The sequence below is a fragment of the Tamandua tetradactyla genome, chromosome 1 (assembly GCF_023851605.1).
Source record: "Tamandua tetradactyla isolate mTamTet1 chromosome 1, mTamTet1.pri, whole genome shotgun sequence".
Lineage (NCBI taxonomy): Eukaryota > Metazoa > Chordata > Mammalia > Pilosa > Myrmecophagidae > Tamandua > Tamandua tetradactyla.
The window spans coordinates 172884778-172906103 of NC_135327.1; the positions used below are offsets into that span (position 1 = coordinate 172884778).

At 36.2% G+C, this 21326-nt stretch overlaps 1 protein-coding gene across 31 annotated transcripts in view; it reads right to left on the reverse strand.

Annotated features, from left to right (window-relative positions):
- Positions 1-21326, reverse strand: part of LOC143660720 (uncharacterized) — a 298041-nt gene that overhangs the window by 248854 nt on the left and 27861 nt on the right. For 10 of the 31 annotated variants that reach the window (XR_013164287.1, XR_013164392.1, XR_013164409.1 and 7 more), the window contains one exon: positions 1-21326. This exon is cut by the window's left edge; it is cut by the window's right edge. The exons of 18 other annotated variants lie outside the window; for them this stretch is intronic. The gene's annotated coding sequence lies outside the window, so the exon portion shown is untranslated. 3 more of the 31 variants (XR_013164295.1, XR_013164261.1, XR_013164443.1) reach the window with 3 other exon arrangements.

The following is a 21326-nucleotide window of genomic DNA, read 5'->3' on the forward strand; positions in this document are numbered from 1 at the left end:
TGTGGATAGAAGGCTTAGTAAATATTCCTAAATTAATCGATAGATTCAATATGATCCTAAATTCCTACAAGGTCTTTCAAGGAACTTAAGCTGATCCTGAAATTAACAAGAAAAAAAAGTATACGAAAACACTTGACAAATTGGAAGAAGAAAACAAAGTTAGGCAACTTGCCTTCCTAAATGTTAAGACTTATATGGAACCATGATAAATAAAATGGTATAAACAAATTAAAACAAGAAAACCCTAATAAAAGACCCAGATATGTTTGGAAACTTGATATATGATAGTGGTAGCACTGCAAATCCGTGGGAAAAAAGGAAGAATTATTGAATAAATGATGCTGAGACTCAGATTATCCAAATGGAAATAAAATTAAATACCTATCTCAAAGTACAGAGAAAAATTTTCACGCCAAAGATTTAAATGTGAAAAGAATATAGAAAACTTTTAGGAAAAAAAAGTCCATGGAATAATGAAGGATTTTAAAAATAAGATACAAAAAGTAGAAATTATAAAAAGCAAAAAACAGATAAATGTTAGTATGTTAATTTTCTTAAAAATTCCAAGAAACAAGATTCTTTTAACAAAATGAAAAGCAAAGCCATGGACAGGAAGAAGACATTAATAACACATAAGACTAACAAAGTATTAATCTACAGTGTATGTGAAGAACACTTAAAAACTAGTAACTGAACACAAACAATCTAATCAAAAAAAAAAAAGCAAAAAATGTGATTAGGCAATTAACAGAAAACCTGAGTAGAAAATAAACACAAGATGTTCAAATTCACAATGAGATACTTTACACTAGACTTCCAAAATGTCACATAGTAATCAAAGAAAGTTAAACTGATCTGATCACTTTGGAGAGCAATTTGGCAATACGTGACAAAAGTGAAGATGCTCATATCTACAAGCACTTCCACTCTTAAGTATGTGTACTACAGAAACTGGCACATGTACATAAGAAGATGTATACAAGAATGTCTGTCATAGCATTGCCTGTAATAGCAAAAAATTGTAAACTACCCAAGAATGAATCAATGAGAGATTAGATAAACATATAGTAACATATTTTATAATAAAATACTATACGTATTTAAAAGAATCAACAACAGCTACAAGTATCAAAGACAGATAAATCTTAGGAACCGTGCTAGGTGAAAAGACATACTGCAAAAACCTATGAACAGTATAATGGCATTTATATAAAGTTTGAAATCACAAAGTAATGTTATATATATTGCTACAGATGTATAAAAGGTAGTAAAAATGCAAAATGTATGTGTAAATAATAAACACTAAATTTAAGATAGTGATTTCTATAGGGAGGAAGTGAGGAGAATAAGGTCAAAGAGAGCTGAATAAGAGGCTTCTATTACATGTGTGGTTTTATTACTATAAAAAAGCAAATGTTACGAAATTCATGATGAGCACCCAATAGCTTAGTCTACTTATTTTTCTGTATGTCTGAAATATTTTACTATAGAAATCATTTTTAGAGCCAAATGCTAAGAAAAAAAATGTTTTCCCTCCTAAAAAAAAACAGGTACTTTACTTTCTCTGAGAACAAAATGTTCCTAGATCCCCTACTGGGGGAGGAACAGGGCCAAAATTACAGTAAAATTGAGTGTATGAATGTGTGTGTTCAGTCTTCTCAGAAAATGATCCACAGATTCATGAAAGGATTTTATGACTCAAAAATGTTAAGAACCATTAGCATAAGTGACATTACCTGTCATTTTACATGAGTTGATATTACAAAATCAAAACCAAATCTAAATTATAATTGACATTATTTGTAACCTTTTCCTTAGTTCTGATGTTGTTTATATTACATCGTTCCATGTATTTTTGCTCTAAAGTTGCATGAAACACTCTATGAAACCCCTTTAATAAATTTGAACAAATCCATCTAAGTAAATACAAAATTGACAATCGTTAGATGGATGTATACACTGAAACAGCAGCCTTGGGATCTGGTTCCATCACTAAGTTTAATGAGAAAGGCTACAGAAAAGGGATTCAAGCACAGGGCAGGCTTTATCAGGGTTCTCATCTTTTTGGACACACACACACACCCTAAGGTATATGACAGTAACAGGAGCAGGTCAGAAACTGGAGGGAAGATAAAAAGTCCCTCAGATAACTGTGATACTTTACCCTTACCCCGCCATCAAGACCCCCGATACCTGCGCCAGTTGAGATCACAGAGTCAGAGTTATGCTTTTAACCAACACTTAACAAATAGTAATTAAGCACCTACTGGCCAACTATCAGGAAATGATTTTTTTTTTTTTATTTCTACACAGTTAGATCTCTCAGAAAATTTTACTGGGTCACCGGTTAAAGTATAAATCTTAAAATCTAAATGATAACTGAATAGACAGAGATTTATCTTCCCTGAGGTATGTGGTCACATTTCAGAAAGATAATGAAACTAAGACAGTGGAGATAATCCAGCGTCGTACATTTGTAGTCTCTTGTCTTAGGTCATTGCCATAAATAATAATCTGTCCTTGTCCCAGACACCTTATCTCTATTTTCAGGATAATATGAATAATTATAGAGATTAAAACTTATCAGTCATCAGGCACCAAACTAAGTAGGACACAATTGTGAACAAGATAAAGTCCCTGTCCTCGTAAAGCTTACAGTTGGCAGGTGTTACTGACAAATACATACTCTATTACAACCACACAATATGGTAAGGAAGAGACATGAAGGAAGCTGAGATCAGGGAAATCCAAACTCAGATGTGGAGGTTTTGGAAGAGTTACATGTCTTCGTTTCATAACAGAAAATCCCAGATCAACCAAGCCTCATTATTTTCACATAACAAGAAACCCCAAGAAAGGATGGTTCAAAAATGCCAGCAAAGCTACAACTTCGAAATATCTTTCTACTCTTCCTACTCTTCCTTCTTTAGTGGGCAACTGGTGCTTTGAGCTAGCTCCTCAAGACTGCAAGATGGGTGGAATTCTACCCACAGTGGTAGAAAATGCTCCCTTTCTTTCCATGATAACTTTTTATTAAGGAGGAAAACCTTTCCCAAAGCCCCCCATCAGATTTATCTTTATATCTCACTGGACAGAACTGTGTCATATGCTCATGCTCAAGCCAACCAACTAGCAAAAAAGGAACCTTCTGACCATGCCTACCTTTCCCAAAGCATCTGGATTAGTACTGAGTAGATTTCTGAACAAAAGTGGGGGTTCTGTTAGAAGAGAAGGGGGCAGTGACAGGTTTCAGGGAAAGCAAAAAACAGGATGTGCTACAGTCATTAAAGTAATATTTCATTTTTTAAAATATTACATTTGGCTCTAACAAGAAATGTAAAGTCATAAAAGACCACCTTGTCCTTAAGCAACAGAAAAACTAGTATTTAAAATTTTTAATTTTAAAAGAGAAAAACAAGCAAAACTGAAATAGTGTCAACTAAGTACCACAATGCCTAGGAAAACACAGAGTAACGGAGGTAGATCAGGCCATGAAAGAAGAGAATTATGAAATGACAGAGAGGCTGATTATGTTTAAAGTTACAAAAGTGAAAATTCAGGGGAGAAAGCTGTGTTTGTTTAGCTGTAACAGAGACTCTGTGAAGAATACTGAGAAAATGCATGTGTAAATTTAAAGTCCATGAGGACAGATACTCAGAGTCTAGTTCTCCAGTAGGGTCTGGTAAGTAAGACACTTAATACATATTTGTTGAATGAGTGAATAAATGATGGGCAGGCTTGGATTTGAATACTGTGACAGGAAACTACCAAAGGTCACAGATCACTAAAACTATTTCTGATAAAGATTCTTACTTCAATAAATAGAATGAAATAGAGAAAGATGAGATTAAAAGTACTATCAATTAAATGACCACTGAAGTCATCCACACACAAGGTAATCATAAGGTAAAAACTGGAATACCAAAAAAAGTTATACATACGTTTACTTATTTTATTTTCAAACAATGCCACAACTGTGCATAAAAAAGCAGTGTTGCATATTTTAGATTACTTTGCTAATAATTCTAAAAAATAGGATTACTATTTTTCATCTAGTTTATCTAATCCTGAATTTTATGAAGTTTTTACAGCATGTCAACTGGGCTATTTATCCTCGGTTTCTTTTTGAACTGCATCATGAAAGATGTATGACTAAGCATGAGGCCACAGAATTCATGGTCTCTGAGGCCTCCTAGTGCTAGTCCTCTAGAATGGCAGCTTCTGTATATTTAGCAATTGTTCTAGTTTGCTAGCTGCTGGAATGCAACATACCAGAAACAGAATGGCTTTTAAAAAGGGGAATTTAATGAGTTGCTAGTTTATAGTTCTAAGGCCGAGGAAATGTCCCATTCACAACAAGTCTGCAGAAATGTCCAATCAAAGACATCCAGGGAAAGATACCTTGGTTCAAGAAAGCCAATGAAGTTCAGGGTTTCTCTCTCAAGTGAGAAGGCACATGGCAACCACAGTCAGGGCTTCTCTCTCCGCTGGAAGGGCACATGGCAAATACAGCATCATCTGCTAGCTTTCTCTCCTGACAACCATACCAACAGTTTTTACCTACGACCAAGGTAAACAAAGATCTAGAAACCAAGAGTCATGTGATCATGGTTTCTGGGAGGCGTTTTTCCTCTTCATCCCCAAGGTTCGCTGGCTGGTGGACTCTCTGCTTCGTGGTGCTGCAGCATTCTCTGCTCTCTCTGAGTCTCTCATTCTCTAAAATATTTCCTCTTTTATAGGACTTCAGAAACTAATCAAGACCCACTCAAATGGGTGGAGACATGGCATCCCCTAATCCAGTTTAACAACCATTCTTGATTAAATCACATCATCCAGGGAGATGATCTCATTACAGTTTCAAACATATAATATTGAATACAGATTATTCTACCTTTATGAAATGGGATTTATATTAAAACATGGCTTTTCTTAGGGGGCACACTTCCTTTCAAACCAGCACAGCAATTAAGATAGTTATGCAGCAAACCCTTCTATTAATTAAAATAATATATATTCATTCTGTCCTCTAGTTTTTTCTCTATACATACATAAAGTAAAAATGACTTAGCCGAAATAACATCTCAAACCCTACTGACAACCATACCAACAGTTTTTACCTACGACCAAGGTAAACAAAGATCTAGAAACCAAGAGTCATGTGATCATTTATGCTTTCAATCTCAACATCATTTCCTATAACCATCTGTGAGAAGCTACCATAAGAGTTCTTTCTGCTTTATTTTTGTTTTTAACAAGATTTAAATCTATCTTTCATACCAGTCTTTATTTCAGCTCTATTCACCTCCATCCTTACTCACTCTGCTTTTTCTTATTGAGGCAGTATAAAAGATAATCAGTGCTTCTACTTGTTAAAAAACTAAAGTAAGTCTCCCTAATCAAAGAATCTCTGCTTCTCTGACTGCACTGAGGGTGTTTCTAGTTCAGATACTTGACAGAGCTTTTGCTGACAAGCAGTCTTAGTCACACATAAATGGGACTCCATTTCCAACCAGACCCCGAACACCAAGGCCCTGCTGTTAGTTAATAGAGACACTCCAGTTAATCAGAGAAAAAACAACCAAGTCAGAAAGGAAGGCTGTGTGCTAACTGACAATTCTGTCCACTCATGACATGATCAGCACAAAATATCCAAGATGTGCATTTCACAGAACTATAACATTTTATAGATTCAAGTGGCCTAAGTCTTCCTGTCATCCAGCAGCTTCATTTTACAAATGACAAAATATTTTGCCTGAAGAGCTAAACAACTGGATCAAGTATCCTCAATACATTTAGACATCCGGGGACGAACAAGTGATGAATACATAAAACCTAGTCAACAAACAATACAAAAGACAATTATTTACACCAGGGAAAACAAAATGTTGTCCTAGAAAGAAAAGTAACTATAAATTATATGGCTCTGCTGTGAATAATGTTTCCATAGTCATAATTAATTACAATTGTAATGAAAAGGGAAGAAGACTGCACACATAGGGTGGGGATGTATAAGAAAGAAAAACCTCCTCTATCATAAAGATGACAAAGATAATGCCTATGAAGAGTGAGAAAAAGTACTATGCTCTTCAGAGATATGGAGGTAAATAGCATCTATAAGAGCTGAATTCCAGAGAGTAGGAGGTAAGAGTTGGGAGACAGCTTGGTTTTATAACAAGCCTTACACAACTCGTGTCTCTGAATTCTGTACATTTATAGTTAGGATTAAAATTAAATTTAGAAGTGGCCAGAGACTAGAACCCAGGGTTTCTGACTCTTAGATTAGTGCTTTCACCACTGTGCTTTGCTCTTTTCCTTTAATCACATATATTTATTCTTAAAGAAAATATGGAGAAAACACTGATAAGTCATCACTGTGGCTATCATGTTTTTACTTAATGAAAGCAAAAAGAAAAAAATCAAATATTCATCAGCTGAATTGGAGACATGCCAGACTGTACCAGGTGGTAGGAAAAGACACATGAATTCAAACTTTCCCTGCAAAGGTCTAATCTCTTTTAGAGACACTGATAAATACACAAATAGCTCCCCAAAACAATCAGATTAAGTCCCACACCACTTAAATGTTCTGTGCTTTGGTTTCCTGGTTTGTAAACACCTCATAGAGTTTTTATGAAGATTTAATGAGTGAGTACATATAAAATGCTCAGAGCATTGCCTGCGTACCTAGCATATAGTGATTATCTGCCAGATCATAATAAAAATAAAGCCAAAAAGACAAATCTATGTCTTCCTGATTTTAAAGTCTATGTTCATTTCACTTCATCACATTCCTAAAATAATCTCATTCTTTTCATAGAAACTGATCAGGAAACAAAGTAGATTCTACTCCTGGATCCAAATGGTGTCTAGTAAATGGACAAACTGAAATTCATTATGTAAGTATGTGTTGAATCTAATGAAATCTGCAGATAAAATCTCTTCCTGTTCTTTTTCCTAGTTCAGTTTTTTTCATTTAAATTATTTACAAATATTTAGAAAGAGTCCTTTAAAATATGCCTTATGAGTTAGGTAATTAAAAGTGAAGTTTTTAACTTATGAAGTGGTTCACCAGTAAGTAAAACATTGGTCACTAGATGGCACTGTACTGAACACTTTAATTTTTTTTTTTTAAGCACAATGAAATTGGAATTGACTTTTCAAGTTAAAAAGAATACTTTCTTTCAACAAAAAGAGGTCAAGATTATATTACTCCTGTTTTAACTTATTTCATGGTGTTGAAAACAAAGATATGGTTTAATAGAAACATAAACAATGATCTACTCAAGTTAAATTTTATTTTTAAACTAGTCTATTTTCTAAGTAGAAATTATTCTAAAATGTCTCTCCTGTTTACTACACAACGAATAAGTACAGAAATGTATTTACCTACACAGTTGTGATGGTTTATACCAAATGAACTTGGAAAAGCTGGGAATACATTTCCCAGAATCCTCTTCCATTGTGGTTCCAGGTTAGAACTGGCCAAAAGAGGAATTTTCTTGAGATTTGGAAGGAAAAACTGCAGCAGCAATAATCACTTTCTGAAGAAGGTCTTCATGGTTGGAGGTAGTGACAGAAACAGGCACTGGTGGATTCCAACTTATTTTCACACCCCATAGGCTATATGTCCAGTTAATTTTCCCAACTACTAACCAAGAGCCCCAGAGGCCCATCACCAGAGGCTTAGCAGCAGACAAAAGCAAACTTAGAGAAATATTTCCTGATTGACCAATGTACACTTAGTTAGCAATATTGCAATAAAGGTCCTCCTCACACAGTAGGTACCAATGAATGATCAATGTTCTGCTCATAATATCGAAAGGGTATATAACCTTTTGCATTTTTCAAATAAATCAATATTTATCTAAAAAAAAAAGCACATCACAAGGTAGCCATGATCTGTTTAAACATATAATTACGTAAATGATTTATTTCATACCACAGTGACTTTAGGAAATCCAACTCCACGACTTCTTTATATTTAATCAAATTGTTATTTAGTAGTTTCATTCATTTTGCATGAAAACCTTTAAATATTGATTGCCACCTATACTTAATATCCTAAATAGCCATTCAAACTTCCAAGTTTAAGCCAATCACCACGATGGTTCCTTAGTCTTTGTTTCATTTTTCAGTACAGATAAACTATATCTGGTGCTAGAACCCATGATAAGCATACATAATAGGCTCAATAAATGTGTATTATAACAATTGATGAGTTACATTATCTTTATATCGGAATCAGTCTGATTCAACTCTCTCAATATATGAATTACAGAAAGTAATACAAACAAAACTTCTAAGAAAATAAACATAACTGTTAGTCTACTTTTATGGGTTAAAAAAACAAGGTTCTGTGTGTCTGGCTCTTTGTTTCTTGTATTTGCCTTTGGTAACGCCATCCAGTGTCACATAGCCTGGGTGATCGCATTCCATACAGGTAAGTCCCCAAGCCCTATCTCTAATACTGAACTCCCAGTAAAGTCATAAGTCTCCTGGGCCCAGAGGGAGCATTCTATTCATCAATGTGTATTGCCAATATTTACACAAAAGACTTAATACGCTCTGGAGAGTCTTCCAGAAGCCCTTTAAAATCATTATCTCATTAGGCTTTGCAGTATCTCTCTGAGATAGGTACCATTATACAGATGAAAAAAATGAAGCTTAAAAGAGATCACGTAGCTTTTTCCAGAGTTCGACATCTGATACATGTCACTACCAGGATCTGAATCCAGGCTGGTTTGATTGCAGAATGCAAGCTCTCAATCACATTCTATATTCCATCCCCCTTCCCCATTAGATCAGACAACGTGAGAATAAGGTCTACATCTTGTTTAGCTTTGTATTCTACCAAAAGCATCTTGTTATGCGCTTGTATTTAGTATGTGCCAACAACTATCTGCTGTTTAAAAAAATTATGAGTGAAAAAGTTAGCTAAGGTGTTGCCTTATATCAAAGAATAAAACATTCTAATAAGTTTTATAAAACTTAACAACAGCACAGACAAAACATATCAGGAGAAAATTTAACAAGAGCCACATAACACCTACACCTTAGTCCTATCCCCATCTTTAGGATTCCAACTATGACACAAGACAATTCATACATTCAGATACTATAATCTATTGACTATCTTGGGCTTCCTCCCCAAACAGACAAATAAACTTCAGATTTGTGCTCATCCTAGACCTACTACAGTTAGTTGGGCCAAGTCCAGCCATGTCCTGTGAATGACCTTATATAAGGACAGAATACTATGGTAAAATAAGATACCTTTCTGCCAGCCCCCACAAGCCTTCACACAGGGGTGTTGTTACCACATCTTAATTAAATGCATCCAAAGTTTACTTCTGTGAAGAATACTATTCTACTTTCCCTTGTCTACTACCCCTATCTGGTACTCTGCAGTGGGAAACAGTCTGAGAGTTCGTTCAAATACACCAAAACATTTACTAACAGGTATCTTGAGAATACAAATGCCATTCATTAGGGCTAAGTTTTAAGCGTAATCACCTCACAATATTCCATTATAACAGTAGGCTTCAAGCAATAAAAGGATCTCCTAGGCCTTCCATGATTTTATTTTCCCTCTGATCAGCAATATTTTGGAGTCAGTCCTTCCTGGAAATTTACTTCTACTCCCAGATCCAGGGTGGACTGAAGCCCCAAAGTAAAGAACGGAAGCCTCAATGTAAAGAAAGGAAGTCCATTTCTCTCAGGACCCAAGACCTTGTCCTTTCAGGTCAAAGCATTCTCCTCAATGGCTGGACCCACCACCTTTTACCACTTCCTGAGACTTGCTTCTTTTTGAGCATATTCTCAGCTTCACTGCTATTCTGTTCAGTATGGATTCTTATTCCTTGCTGGAAGTCAGTTTTTTCCTACAACTCTGTCCAACATCACCTACTCACTTAACAAGAGTCACACAAATTACATACTTAAAAAATATCCTTTGCTATACATTGAGCATTTTTCTTTCCTTTACATGTGAATAAAACTATAATGTATATGCATATAATTACAGTTCAACTCAAGGTAGGTAAATGTGCCCCTTTCCCCATGACTCTTAGGATAAGAAATTTTCATCACAGATATTAATTAGTTGCTTTTAAATTTATAGAATCTGGATAAGAGAATAGACTTAAAACAAAGCAGAAGAGATTCTGTACATCCTAATCACCTAGATACTAAAAAATTTTAAAAAACCAACAATGGGGTTTGTAAAATTTCCAATTCTGTAAATCTTCAAGAAAAAAAATTAAATAAATAGGGAGGAAACAATTATCTATTCTTAATGGGTTGGTATAATTTGGCTGAAGGAAGATTTGGGGGATGTCTAACAGCACCTCTCTGATTTGTTCTGATTACTTTAGAATGGAATGTAATTCCACAGATCCACTCTGACGGTCCCAAAGAACCGCCTATCCTTTCCCAAGGCATCCACTCACCATAAGATTCAACTTGGCTTTTTGGTACTCTACCTTCTTTAAACTCATTGCAAAAATGGGGTTCAGAGAATAACTTCTTAAATTAATTAACTTCTTAAGTTAATAAAAACTACAAATTCTTGCTCTTTCTAACAACTGGTCACAGAATGCAGATGAAATTCAAAATCATTGGAACTCTCAAATACTGAACAAAGATGCAGAGAGAAGCACAGTTTCCAACAACACCAAAACTCAAAACTTACTGGTTCACTTCCATGAAGGTTCCAAGTTCTAGAAATAAGCCTTCTGTAGCTTTGGTAATGGTGTATAAGGACTATCCAGTCAAACAACCTTGATATGTCATTGCCATGGCTTAGATCTTTAATGAAAAATGTCTTTCACTGGTACAGGATAGAAGATTCAAGAATTCAGAGAAACATTTACAGGTTGAAAAAAAAATCAACATAGCAATTTTGAACTGTGGCTTCTGGTTTCAAATATTGTAAATAGCCAAATTATTTGAATATTTTTTCTTGTGAGATCCTTAAGAATTAGTGATTCTGAAACCAACAACACAGACATTTGCACATTGATGTTCATAGCAGCATTATTCACAATCGCCAAAAGATGGAAACAAACCAAATGCCCATCAACAGATGAGTGGATCAACAAAATGTGGTATATGCATATGATGGAATATTATGCAGCAGTGAGACAAAATGACATTCTGAAGTACGTGACAAGCTGGACGTCCTTGAGGACTTAATGCTGAGCAAAAATTAGCCAGACACAAAAGGACAGATACTGTATAATTCCAATTTTATGACCAGCATAAAGGTATAATCAGAGGCTTATAATACAGAATACAGGAGACTTAGAGATACATAGAAGCTAGAGATGGGTGAACCGTTAGTTAATGAGGTTGAACTCCAATGTAAGGGAATAGATAGGAGTAAAGGTGATTCTCTAGTGGGTCTAAAAGTAATATTACCATATTGAAGATGAACAAGATTGAAAGGGGTTGTAGAGACCAAGCGTCCCACTGACTCACACTAGAAATATGAATGAGTTCTTCTAAGAATTACTTCAAAGATATGATTCTTGTATAAAGAGTGTTTAATTCCAGGGTACAGGGGGAAAACTGCTATTGCATGCTATGAGCTATGCTCAAAAGGAAACCATCAACGTTACCACAGCAACAGCAGAGGTAAATAATGGGGTGAGGGACAAGAGTTAAGAGGAGGTTTAGATTTCCTATTTGGTGAGGGTGTGTTTATTTGTTTTCTGTCTCTTGGGAACAATGAAATTATCTAAAATTGAGAATGTTGATGGACTGTGGACTTTGGGCCCTCTACATGATGCCTGATGAATGCAGACAGCTGAAAGATACACTGATGGAGAAGGAGAATGGCAAACGATGGTGAATACTTATGAACGAAGGCTGTGCTGCTACAAAAAGGAACAAAGTCATGAAGCATGTGACAATGTGAATGAACATGTGGAACATTTGGTGAGACAAAATAAGCCAGAAATAAAAAACAACAACAATATGGTCACCTTTAGAAAATGCTTATAAGAAAACAGGGGCCTAGATTGTAAGCTTTTAGAGCACACATATTAAGTCTGGAGTGGTGATTATTATTTCCAGATTTTGAGGGGCTGTTTTATATATGTAACCTGATATTTAGAGATAAGAATGAAGCCCGAACAGGTTGGGGTTAAAGTAAATCAGAACATAGGGGTAAGGAAGATAGGGTCTATATTTTAGAACCACACATACTCTATAAGACCAACGGAAAAAAGGTTTATTTCATCTGGAACTGAATTTTTTTTGTAGTGCATAATCTAATTCAACCTATCTGGTATAGCTCATTTGAACAGCTGAAACACAGAGAGCTCAGAATGAGAAAGAGGTCCTTTAATCCAGAGATCCTTTAATCCTGCATAGATTATTGTAATGCCTGGAAACATCCTAGAGTATATTAACCAGATAATCAAAAAGTATTGACAAAGGGCGTTGCAACAGTGGCTCAGTGGCAGAATTCTCACCTGCCATGCCAGAGACCTGGGTTCAGTTCCCAGTGCCTGCCCATGTAAAAAATAAAAAAAAAAAAATTTTAAGTATTGGAAAAATTCCCTGAGGGAGGGGAGAAATACTATGAAACTATTAAACCTTTCCATCAGGGAATCCCCTGATACTGTGTTAAACTTTAGGGACACCCAAATCAATAGCCACGCCCTTGATCATGAGGCGTATACTCCTGTGAAGCTTGTATAGGTAGCACAGAAGCTTAGACTACCTATAGGCATGCCTAAGAGTTGCTTCTGGAGGACCTATGTTGTTGCACTTGCACATATGTGGCCTCGGTCTCTCTAACCCCAACTCTGCACGTGAAATCATTGCCCTTCCTCCTACGTGAGACATGACATCCAGGGGTGAGTCTCCCTGGCGACACAGGAGAGGACTTTCAAGGATGAATCCAGATGGGAGAAAAGAAGTGTAATTAATACAGTATGAGCAGTAGAGAGGGTTCAAATGAGTTGAGAGGCTACTTTGGAGGTTACTCCTAGGAAAGCTTCAGGTAGACCTTGCTACCTATCATAACCTGCCAACCCCCATCCAGGACCATTCCAGCCAATCCTGAAGAACACCTAGGGAAATTTATAAGATTCCACAAGGATTCCAGGCACTAGAGTAACTTGACAGAAACCTACAACCTCCAGATGGGTCCCTGGTCCAGATAAGTCCTGAAACACAGCCCAGCCTCTCCAGAACATCAGATAGTTTCATCTCCCTACCCCATATTAGTGACAGAACGTTCCAATATCAAAAATTTCGAATTGCCATAGCCCAAACAACCCCAGTGAGAGGTATGGAAAGATCAAAGATGATGGCAGAATTATACATAGAAGACAGGACTTAGCAAATGAATATGAATGCTGACTCATTAAATTGGCATCTCTTTTAGTATCCAGTATTTTAGAGTAGCAAGAAGTAAAAACCTAAAATTGTAAAATTGTAACCTATGTCAGAGTCTGAAATATGCTCTACAACTAATTGTGGTGCTGTGCTTGGAAATTTATAGCTTTTTTGCATTTTTGTTACTGTTCGGAAAAAAAAGTCGATTGTGATGGTAAAAAAGTATTTAAGCCCTCTAGCCTCCTATATTCTGAAGCAGCCAGAAGGAAAAATATGAGAGGATCATACGGTAGCCCATGACAAACTCTGGGATCTATCCTGTAACGACTTTTTAAAGAGTGCTTTGAATACTATTGCTTTTATATTTCTTTGCTTTGTGTATATGTTATACTATACAATAAAAAAAGTTAAAAAAAAAAAAAGATTTAAGTGAAAGTGTGGCAAGAGAGAAAAACAGAACATCAGAGGCAAAAATCCTTTGGATTCCTGGGATTTGTGTGTTCAGGACATTTACTAAAAGGCACACAGTTGCTTTATTTATTTTACTTAGCCTGTCAATTTGTTCTTATGCTTACGGATGTTTAAAAAATTGTATTTTAGTAGATTCCTTCCTCATATTAGACCCCAGTCCACGATCATTTTTCTCCTTAGAGGAGAAAAAACTCATCTGTGATATTTTTAACTCTTGCCTCATTATGCAATTAATAGTTTCTAAATTTAAAATGAAGGTTTGTCTGACTCAATCCATGACCATACAGATCCAGTAAAAGTTTAAAAGTCTGTGTTCAGGGTAAGTTGTCAGCCTTTCTGGGAAAGGGATAACCCATAATGCTGTTCTGCTCAGCAGCTCCAGCCCAGGACCTCCTAGGGCAATACCTGACCCTGGACAAGTCCTTCAGGCAACTATGCCAGTTAGTAACAGTTATATCCTTTAATCTTGATTCAATATTGTTGGGTGGGATCTTTTTAAAGTTGTTTCCATGGAGATGTGACCCACTCAGGTGTGGATGGGACCTTTTGATTAGATGGTTTCCATGGAAATGTGTCTACCCATTCAAGGTGTGTGGCTTACTAAAGTCCTTTAAGAGGTAAGCATTTTGGAAAAAGCTTCAGAGCCCACATGGCCAGAGACCTTTGGAGATACAGAAAGAAAATGCTCCTGGGGAAGATGTTTGAAACCAAAAGCCACAGGGCCAGCAGGCGCTAGCCACGTGCCTTCCCAGATTGGCCTTTTTTTGAAACAAGGTATCTTCTCTGGATGCCTTAGTTTGGACATTTTTATAGCCTTAGAACTGTAAATCTGTAAATGTGCAACTTAATAAATTTGCTTTTTAAAAGCCAAAAAAACAAAAAATAAGTGATTATATATTTTTCACTTTAAAAATTTTTCTCCTTTTCTATTTGTCATTAGGATAGAAACTGTAATTTCAGCTAAAAAGAAAAGTATTTTAAACTTTCATCTAGTCCTTTAGAAGTCTGTTCTATAAATCTGTCATCTTAGTTCTATGGGCTCCCCAGATAAAATACTGAGTTGGACAAATATGCCAAGCAAGCATTAAAAATGACTATGTGAATTGAATGAATTATCAAACAATTTTCCACGTTTGGCAAATGTCTGATTCTTATTCTTAAAAGCCTAAATACAAAACAAGAACAATTTAAGGTCATAAAGAACCTAGGACAATTTGATGAGAATCACTTAAGTTCAAAAGCAAAGATATTTGACTCTTTTAGATTAATATAATTAGAAATAGGACTACATGGAGAACTGAAGGTCATAAAAGAGCATGGATGCTGGTATCAGGAAGATCAAAATACGAATCTTGGACCAGTTACCTGCCAGCTGTGTGATTTTGCACAAGCTGATTAAGCTCCATGAAATTCAGTTTATTAAGCTGTAAAATGAGAATAAAAAATATACCTGAGTTGTGAAGAATAAAAGCATCAAATGAAGCATTTGCAACCAATACAGCACCTGACATATACTTGGAATGTATATAATAAATGTAAGTTCCTTTCTTCTAACTCCCTTTCTGTATGTATGTTTGATATGTGTAAAACTGATATGGCAGGTTCTGAGAAATTGAAATGGCTGTGGAACAGATATGTTCTTGAAAAAATACATGTTTAAATCATATTTTAAAAATATTACAAAGCGCTATGCATTTAAAAGAATCTTACAGTGAATTCTTTTGAAAAAAAGAACTGGTAAAATAAATAACCGGGTGGGCAATGGTGGCTCAGTGGTAGAGTTCTCGCCCACCACGCCAGAGACCCAGGTTCATTTCCGGTGTCTGCCCATATAAAAAATAAATAAATAATCATATTGTATTTGACCTATTCCAGCTTCCAGGCTAGAGAGTACATTATGGGAAAAAGTAAGTAGGTAATTATACCACTTGGTAGAATTACTTGCTTTCCACTTTAGCAGACCCTTATTGTTGGGCAATACTCCACTACTTGTCCTTAGCTCTCATTCTCAATCTCTACAATGGCTGTACCAAGCAGTCACCATTTTCCAAGACTTCTAACCAACGATGCCACCTTCCACAGATTACTTTGCCTGATGATCCTCAAAGGCAATTCTCCCTGAACCTACTTCAGCTCCACTCCAGACCTATCTCTATGCACATGTCTCTGTGCCCCCATTACTCAGCCTCTGAAGAATTTAAAATTTTTCTCCTTATTCTTTTGGGCTCATCCTCTTCTTATCTCCTTCAGGAACTTACTTTACTTTAGAACTTTAATCTCTCCCTCTTTACCACCGAGCGCTCCTAAAATTACATCTTATATTAAAATAAGGACCTTGCCTCTACCAATTGTCATCTACCTCTTATTTCCTCCATTCTTTCAATTTTAATTACTTTTTTATAGAAAAGGTAGTCTACACTCATTGCCTCTACTAATTAATTCCTACTGCACTTGGTCATTGCAATGAAGTTTCTGATGCCACTATTAAAATTTTTATCACTGAGATACCTCTGACTTGGTCAAATCCAATGGTCTCATTTTACTTTTCACCCCAACCTCATCTCTAGGTGGCATTTGACATTATTGTCTACTACTCTCTTAGTTCTTTTCTTGAGTATACCCTTTAATTGTTGGAGTATCCATGAGTCCTTTGCTTGGCCCTCTCTCATTCTGTTGAGATAGCTCTCCTTGCATAATCTCACTTAATCATACATGAGCAACTCTATAAATCTCCATCTTTCTCCTAAACTTTGGAGTTATATCTCCAACTGTCTTCTAGTTATCTCCATTTGAATGTCCATTCTCAAATATCCAGAATCAAACTCACTGCTTTCTTCCTACTTTCCCATGCAATGGCTAGAGGTTAAAATTTTTCTCCATCATTCTCTTCTCTTCCATCTCTTTTAAAATGGCTATATATCTGTCCAGTCAGCAAATCTCATGAATTATAACTCCCCAATCACAAACTCGCAAATTTATTTTCTCTTCCACTTCTCCATTGTCAATGCCTTAATCCAGGCCTTTCATCTCATTCATCTAGAATATTTCATCAGGGTTCTCCTACCATGTAAATTCTCCTTAGTTTTTTCACATCCATTCCATTCTCCACACTGCTGCCAGCTACCTTTCTATAATATCGATCTCTGTCATTCTAATGATTTAAAGACCTCCAGAGGTTTTCTAAAACCAACAGGGCAAAGACCAGTGACACAGCACTACACACATGGCCCTATTCAACCTCCTTTCCTGCCACTTTCCCACTCCACAATTCCCATGAACCTTAAACTATATCTCAACTTATCAAAAAGCAATCCTTCATGTCTACATCTCTGTACATGAGGTTTCTGCAATGTGTTTCCCCTTCTCCACATAGAATGCAACTTTATACTCTTAAAGACCAATCCACAAGTCAGTTTTCCCACACTGCTCAAGGAGAATTAAATACAACCTTCATAGCACTTCGTACATGAGGCCTCTACTGTACCACTTACCACACAGTGTTGAACAAATTTGTTTCTGGCTCCCAAGTTGTTTAGTTTCCTAGACTGCTCAAAGCAGATACCATGAAACGGGTTGGCTTAAACCACAGGAATATATTAGCTTACAGTAAAAGGCCAGGAAAATATCCAAATCAAGGCATCTCAAGGCAATGCTTTTTTCCCAAAGACTGGCTGTCAGCAATCCTTGGCTCCTCTACCACATGGCAAGGCACATGGAGGCATCTGCTAGTCTCTTCGTTCTCTTCTGGGTTTCCTTGCTTTCAGCTTCTTGCTTCCATGGCTTTCTGTTCCTCTCTTATTCTGTTTATAAAGGACTCCAGTATTAGGACTAAAACCCATTCTGATTAAGGTGAGTCACACTTTAACTGAAGAAGCCTCATCAAAAGATCATACTTACAATGGATCCACACCTACAGAAATGGATTCAATTTAAGAACACGTTTTTCCAGGGTACATACAACTTCAAACCACCACATAAGTCACTGTCAAAAACTGCTCTGTTGGCACCACAAGATAAGGAATGCTGCCTTACTTATTTTTCAGTCAACCCTAAAATCTTGAAGAATTCCTACATGAAATAAAATGGCTTCCTGTATCAGGCACTGCCAGAAGGGACCCCTTTCCAACATAGGACTTTCCAGAAGACAAAAACAAAGGACCTGCAGGGGTCTTCTGTGAAAATGGATCACATCGCACAAGACTGCAGATAAGTAACATCTGGTGATAACCAGTAGGGTTAGCTTATCAGAATGGATATGCACACCATACTAATCAATGTGTATCTGCTTCCCACTGCTCCCCACTTTGCGAGATCCCTCTATGTACAATGGAAACTTAATATCAGTCAATCAGAACACATCCTCACTAGCTTCCATGTTTGCCCTATACAAGCTCTCCCTTTTCACCCCCAGTGAAGCTCCCTTCTACTTTCTGAAAGGGGTGCTGCCTGATTCATGAATCAATCAATGAAGCATCGTGATCTTAAACTGTATGAAAGTTTTTCTTTTAACAGGCTCATGTGGTCTACCCTTCTAGTCACCTCTCTCCAAATCCTCAATGCTCAGTGACTTCACTGCCATACCAATGAAATGCAGTATGTCTAAAGCAAGTCTTGGAAAAATCATTCATTCATTCATGCATGGGAGGATACAAGGATAAAAAAAGTCTTGATCCCTTCTTTCTGACAAGTTCACAGTCTAGTAGGGGAAACAAACAAATAAACAGACATTTATGAAATATACAGAAACCTAGTGATGGAGTTATTCTCAGGACATTCTGGAGATAGAGGGTCATGGAGGAGGACAATTAACCAGGCAAATATAGGGCTCTGGGATGGAAGAGGACATTGGAGAAAGCTTCCAGTACTGTTGATACCTGAAGTGAGGCTCAGAGAATGAATGGGAAAAAGAAGGATATAGGAAGGTGGGAGACAGGAAATGGAAAATATAGCAATTAACCAACTTAACTCTTTGTAAACTGCCCAAGTATTAAAAGGTAAATGTATTTAGATACTTAATTGTGAAAATAAACAACATATTCAGTGATCTCCAGGCACACATTCTCAATCCCTTTTTTTTTTTTCTGTACCCTCACACCCACTGATTGACATATGGAAAAGGCTTACTATATATGTCATAAAAACTAAGAACAAACATGGCACTAATTCCATTAGAGCCCATGCTTCTCTCCTCAGGCCTCTTCACAGTCACTTCTTATTTGTGCTATCTATGCCAAAGTCTCTCAGGTTCCCCTTACTCCTGATATTTCTTTCTACCTTTTCCTGACCCCTCTTATCTCCTCCCTGACTTCACCTACATATACTACTGCAGAAAAGGGCAACATCATCTAATGCTGCCTTACTTATTCAAAGATGATGTTACAGAGAACTATATCTTTTTGTGCTAAAAGGAACTTATCAATGGCCCTTTCTTCACAACATAAAGACTATTGTTTAATTTGGAACCACAGTTATTACTGATATTGTGGTTTGGTTTCTTTAAGTCTTTAATGTGACCACAGTTTTTTCTTACCCCATCAGAACAAAAAATTAAAATAATAATCACCACACCACCTAGTGGTGAATACTCAGTTTTAATTTCTGGGTTTATCAATGTTTTGCTATACAATTCTTTGGTCATTTCACTTCAAATCTTTATAGAAATCTTACAATATACTATGTTACAGAACAGAATTTTTTTAATATTGTCATGTTTTCATCCTGTCTGTCTTATTGATAATTATTCTCTTATTGGAATTAAATTGATTTAGAAACATAGCATGTAAAAGAATACCAAAAAAGCTTAATTTCATTAGTTACATGAGTCAGTCATTTTCATCATATTTATTATGTAATAATTGCATTCCTGTAAGTTCAGTTAACAAAATCATATAAATAATAGAATTGTGCTTGAAACGGGAGGTAAATGAGAGAAAAAAATACATGACCCTTTGTCTGGAATTATGATCTTAAGAATCATACTTAATAACCAGGGAAAGAGAAAGAGAGGAAAATAAGGGGAAGAATAAAACACTACAGATAAGGACAGTTAAAAGGAATAGGTCACAGAATACAAAGTAGAACAGCAAACGGTGGTGTACACATATGATCAAATATTGTGCTGTTACAGAAAGGAATGAAGCTGTGAGGCATGTAATGTTGTGAATGAACCTGTAGGACATTTTCTGAGACAAAATGAGCCAGAAACAAAAGAGTGAACATTGTATGGTCTCATTTAGAAAATACCTGTAAGAAAATTATAGGTGCTGAAAATACTTGGTAATTCATATTTTAAAACTTTAACTTACGTGTGAGACTAAAACAAAAAATGTTTATTTGGTACAAAATTTATATTTTGACTAGTGCATTTCCTAATATAACTTATGTGGACAGTTTAACTGAACACCATGAATACTTGGAACCTTGAGTAGGGCATGAGATTTTGTAGGTGTGCCCTGGGTGATGTCACAATAAATCCCAGAGTGATTCGAACAGTGAATAAAAATGTATTTGCAAAGTCCGCTTGGGGAAATGGCGAGAAAGGGGGAAAATTCAACTTCCCCATGTGGAGAATTTCTGATATTCTCACAAGCAGTGGGGACAATCAAAGCAATAAGCTGAGCTCTCAATCTTGGGGTTTGTGCATATGAAACTTATCCTTGCAAAGGATAGGCTAAGCCTACTTAAAATTAGGCCTAAGAGTCACCCCCAGAGAATCTCTTTTGTTGCTCAGATGTGGCCTCTCTCTCTCTCAGCCAACACGACAAGCAAACTAACTGCCATCCCCCTCTCTACGTGGGACATGACTCCCAGGGGTGTAAACCTTCCTGGCAATGTGGGACAGAAATCCTACAATGAGGTGGGATTCACCATCAAGGGATTGAGAAAACCCTCTCGACCAAAAGGGGGAAGAGAGAAATCAGATAAAATAAAATGTCAATGGCTGAGAGATTTCAAACAGAGTTGAAGACTATCCTGGAGGTTATTCTTACATATTATATAGATATCATATTTTTAGTTAAGGTATGTTGGAGAGACTGGAGGGAAGTGCCTGAAAATGTAGAGCTGTGTTATAGTAGCCATGTTTCTTGAAGATGATGGTATAATGATACAGCTTTTGCAATGTGACTGTGTGATTGTGAAAACCCTGTGTCTGATGCTCCTTTTATCTACAGTATGGACAGATGAATAAAACATATGGATTAAAAATAAGTAAATAATTTGGGGAACAAATGATGAAATAAATTTAGTAGATTGAAATGCTAGTGATCAGTGAGAGGGAGTGGTAAGCAGTATAGAAAAAATAGGGGAAACAAAGTCTAAAATATATTGAGTAGATGGAAATACTAGCAGTCAATGAGAAAGAGGGGTAAGGGGTATGGTATATATGAGTTTTTTTTCTTTTTTCTTTTTATTTCTTTTTCTGAATTGATGCAAATGTTCTAAGAAATGATCATGGTGATGAATATACAACTATGTGATGATATTGTGAGTTACTGATTGTATACCAA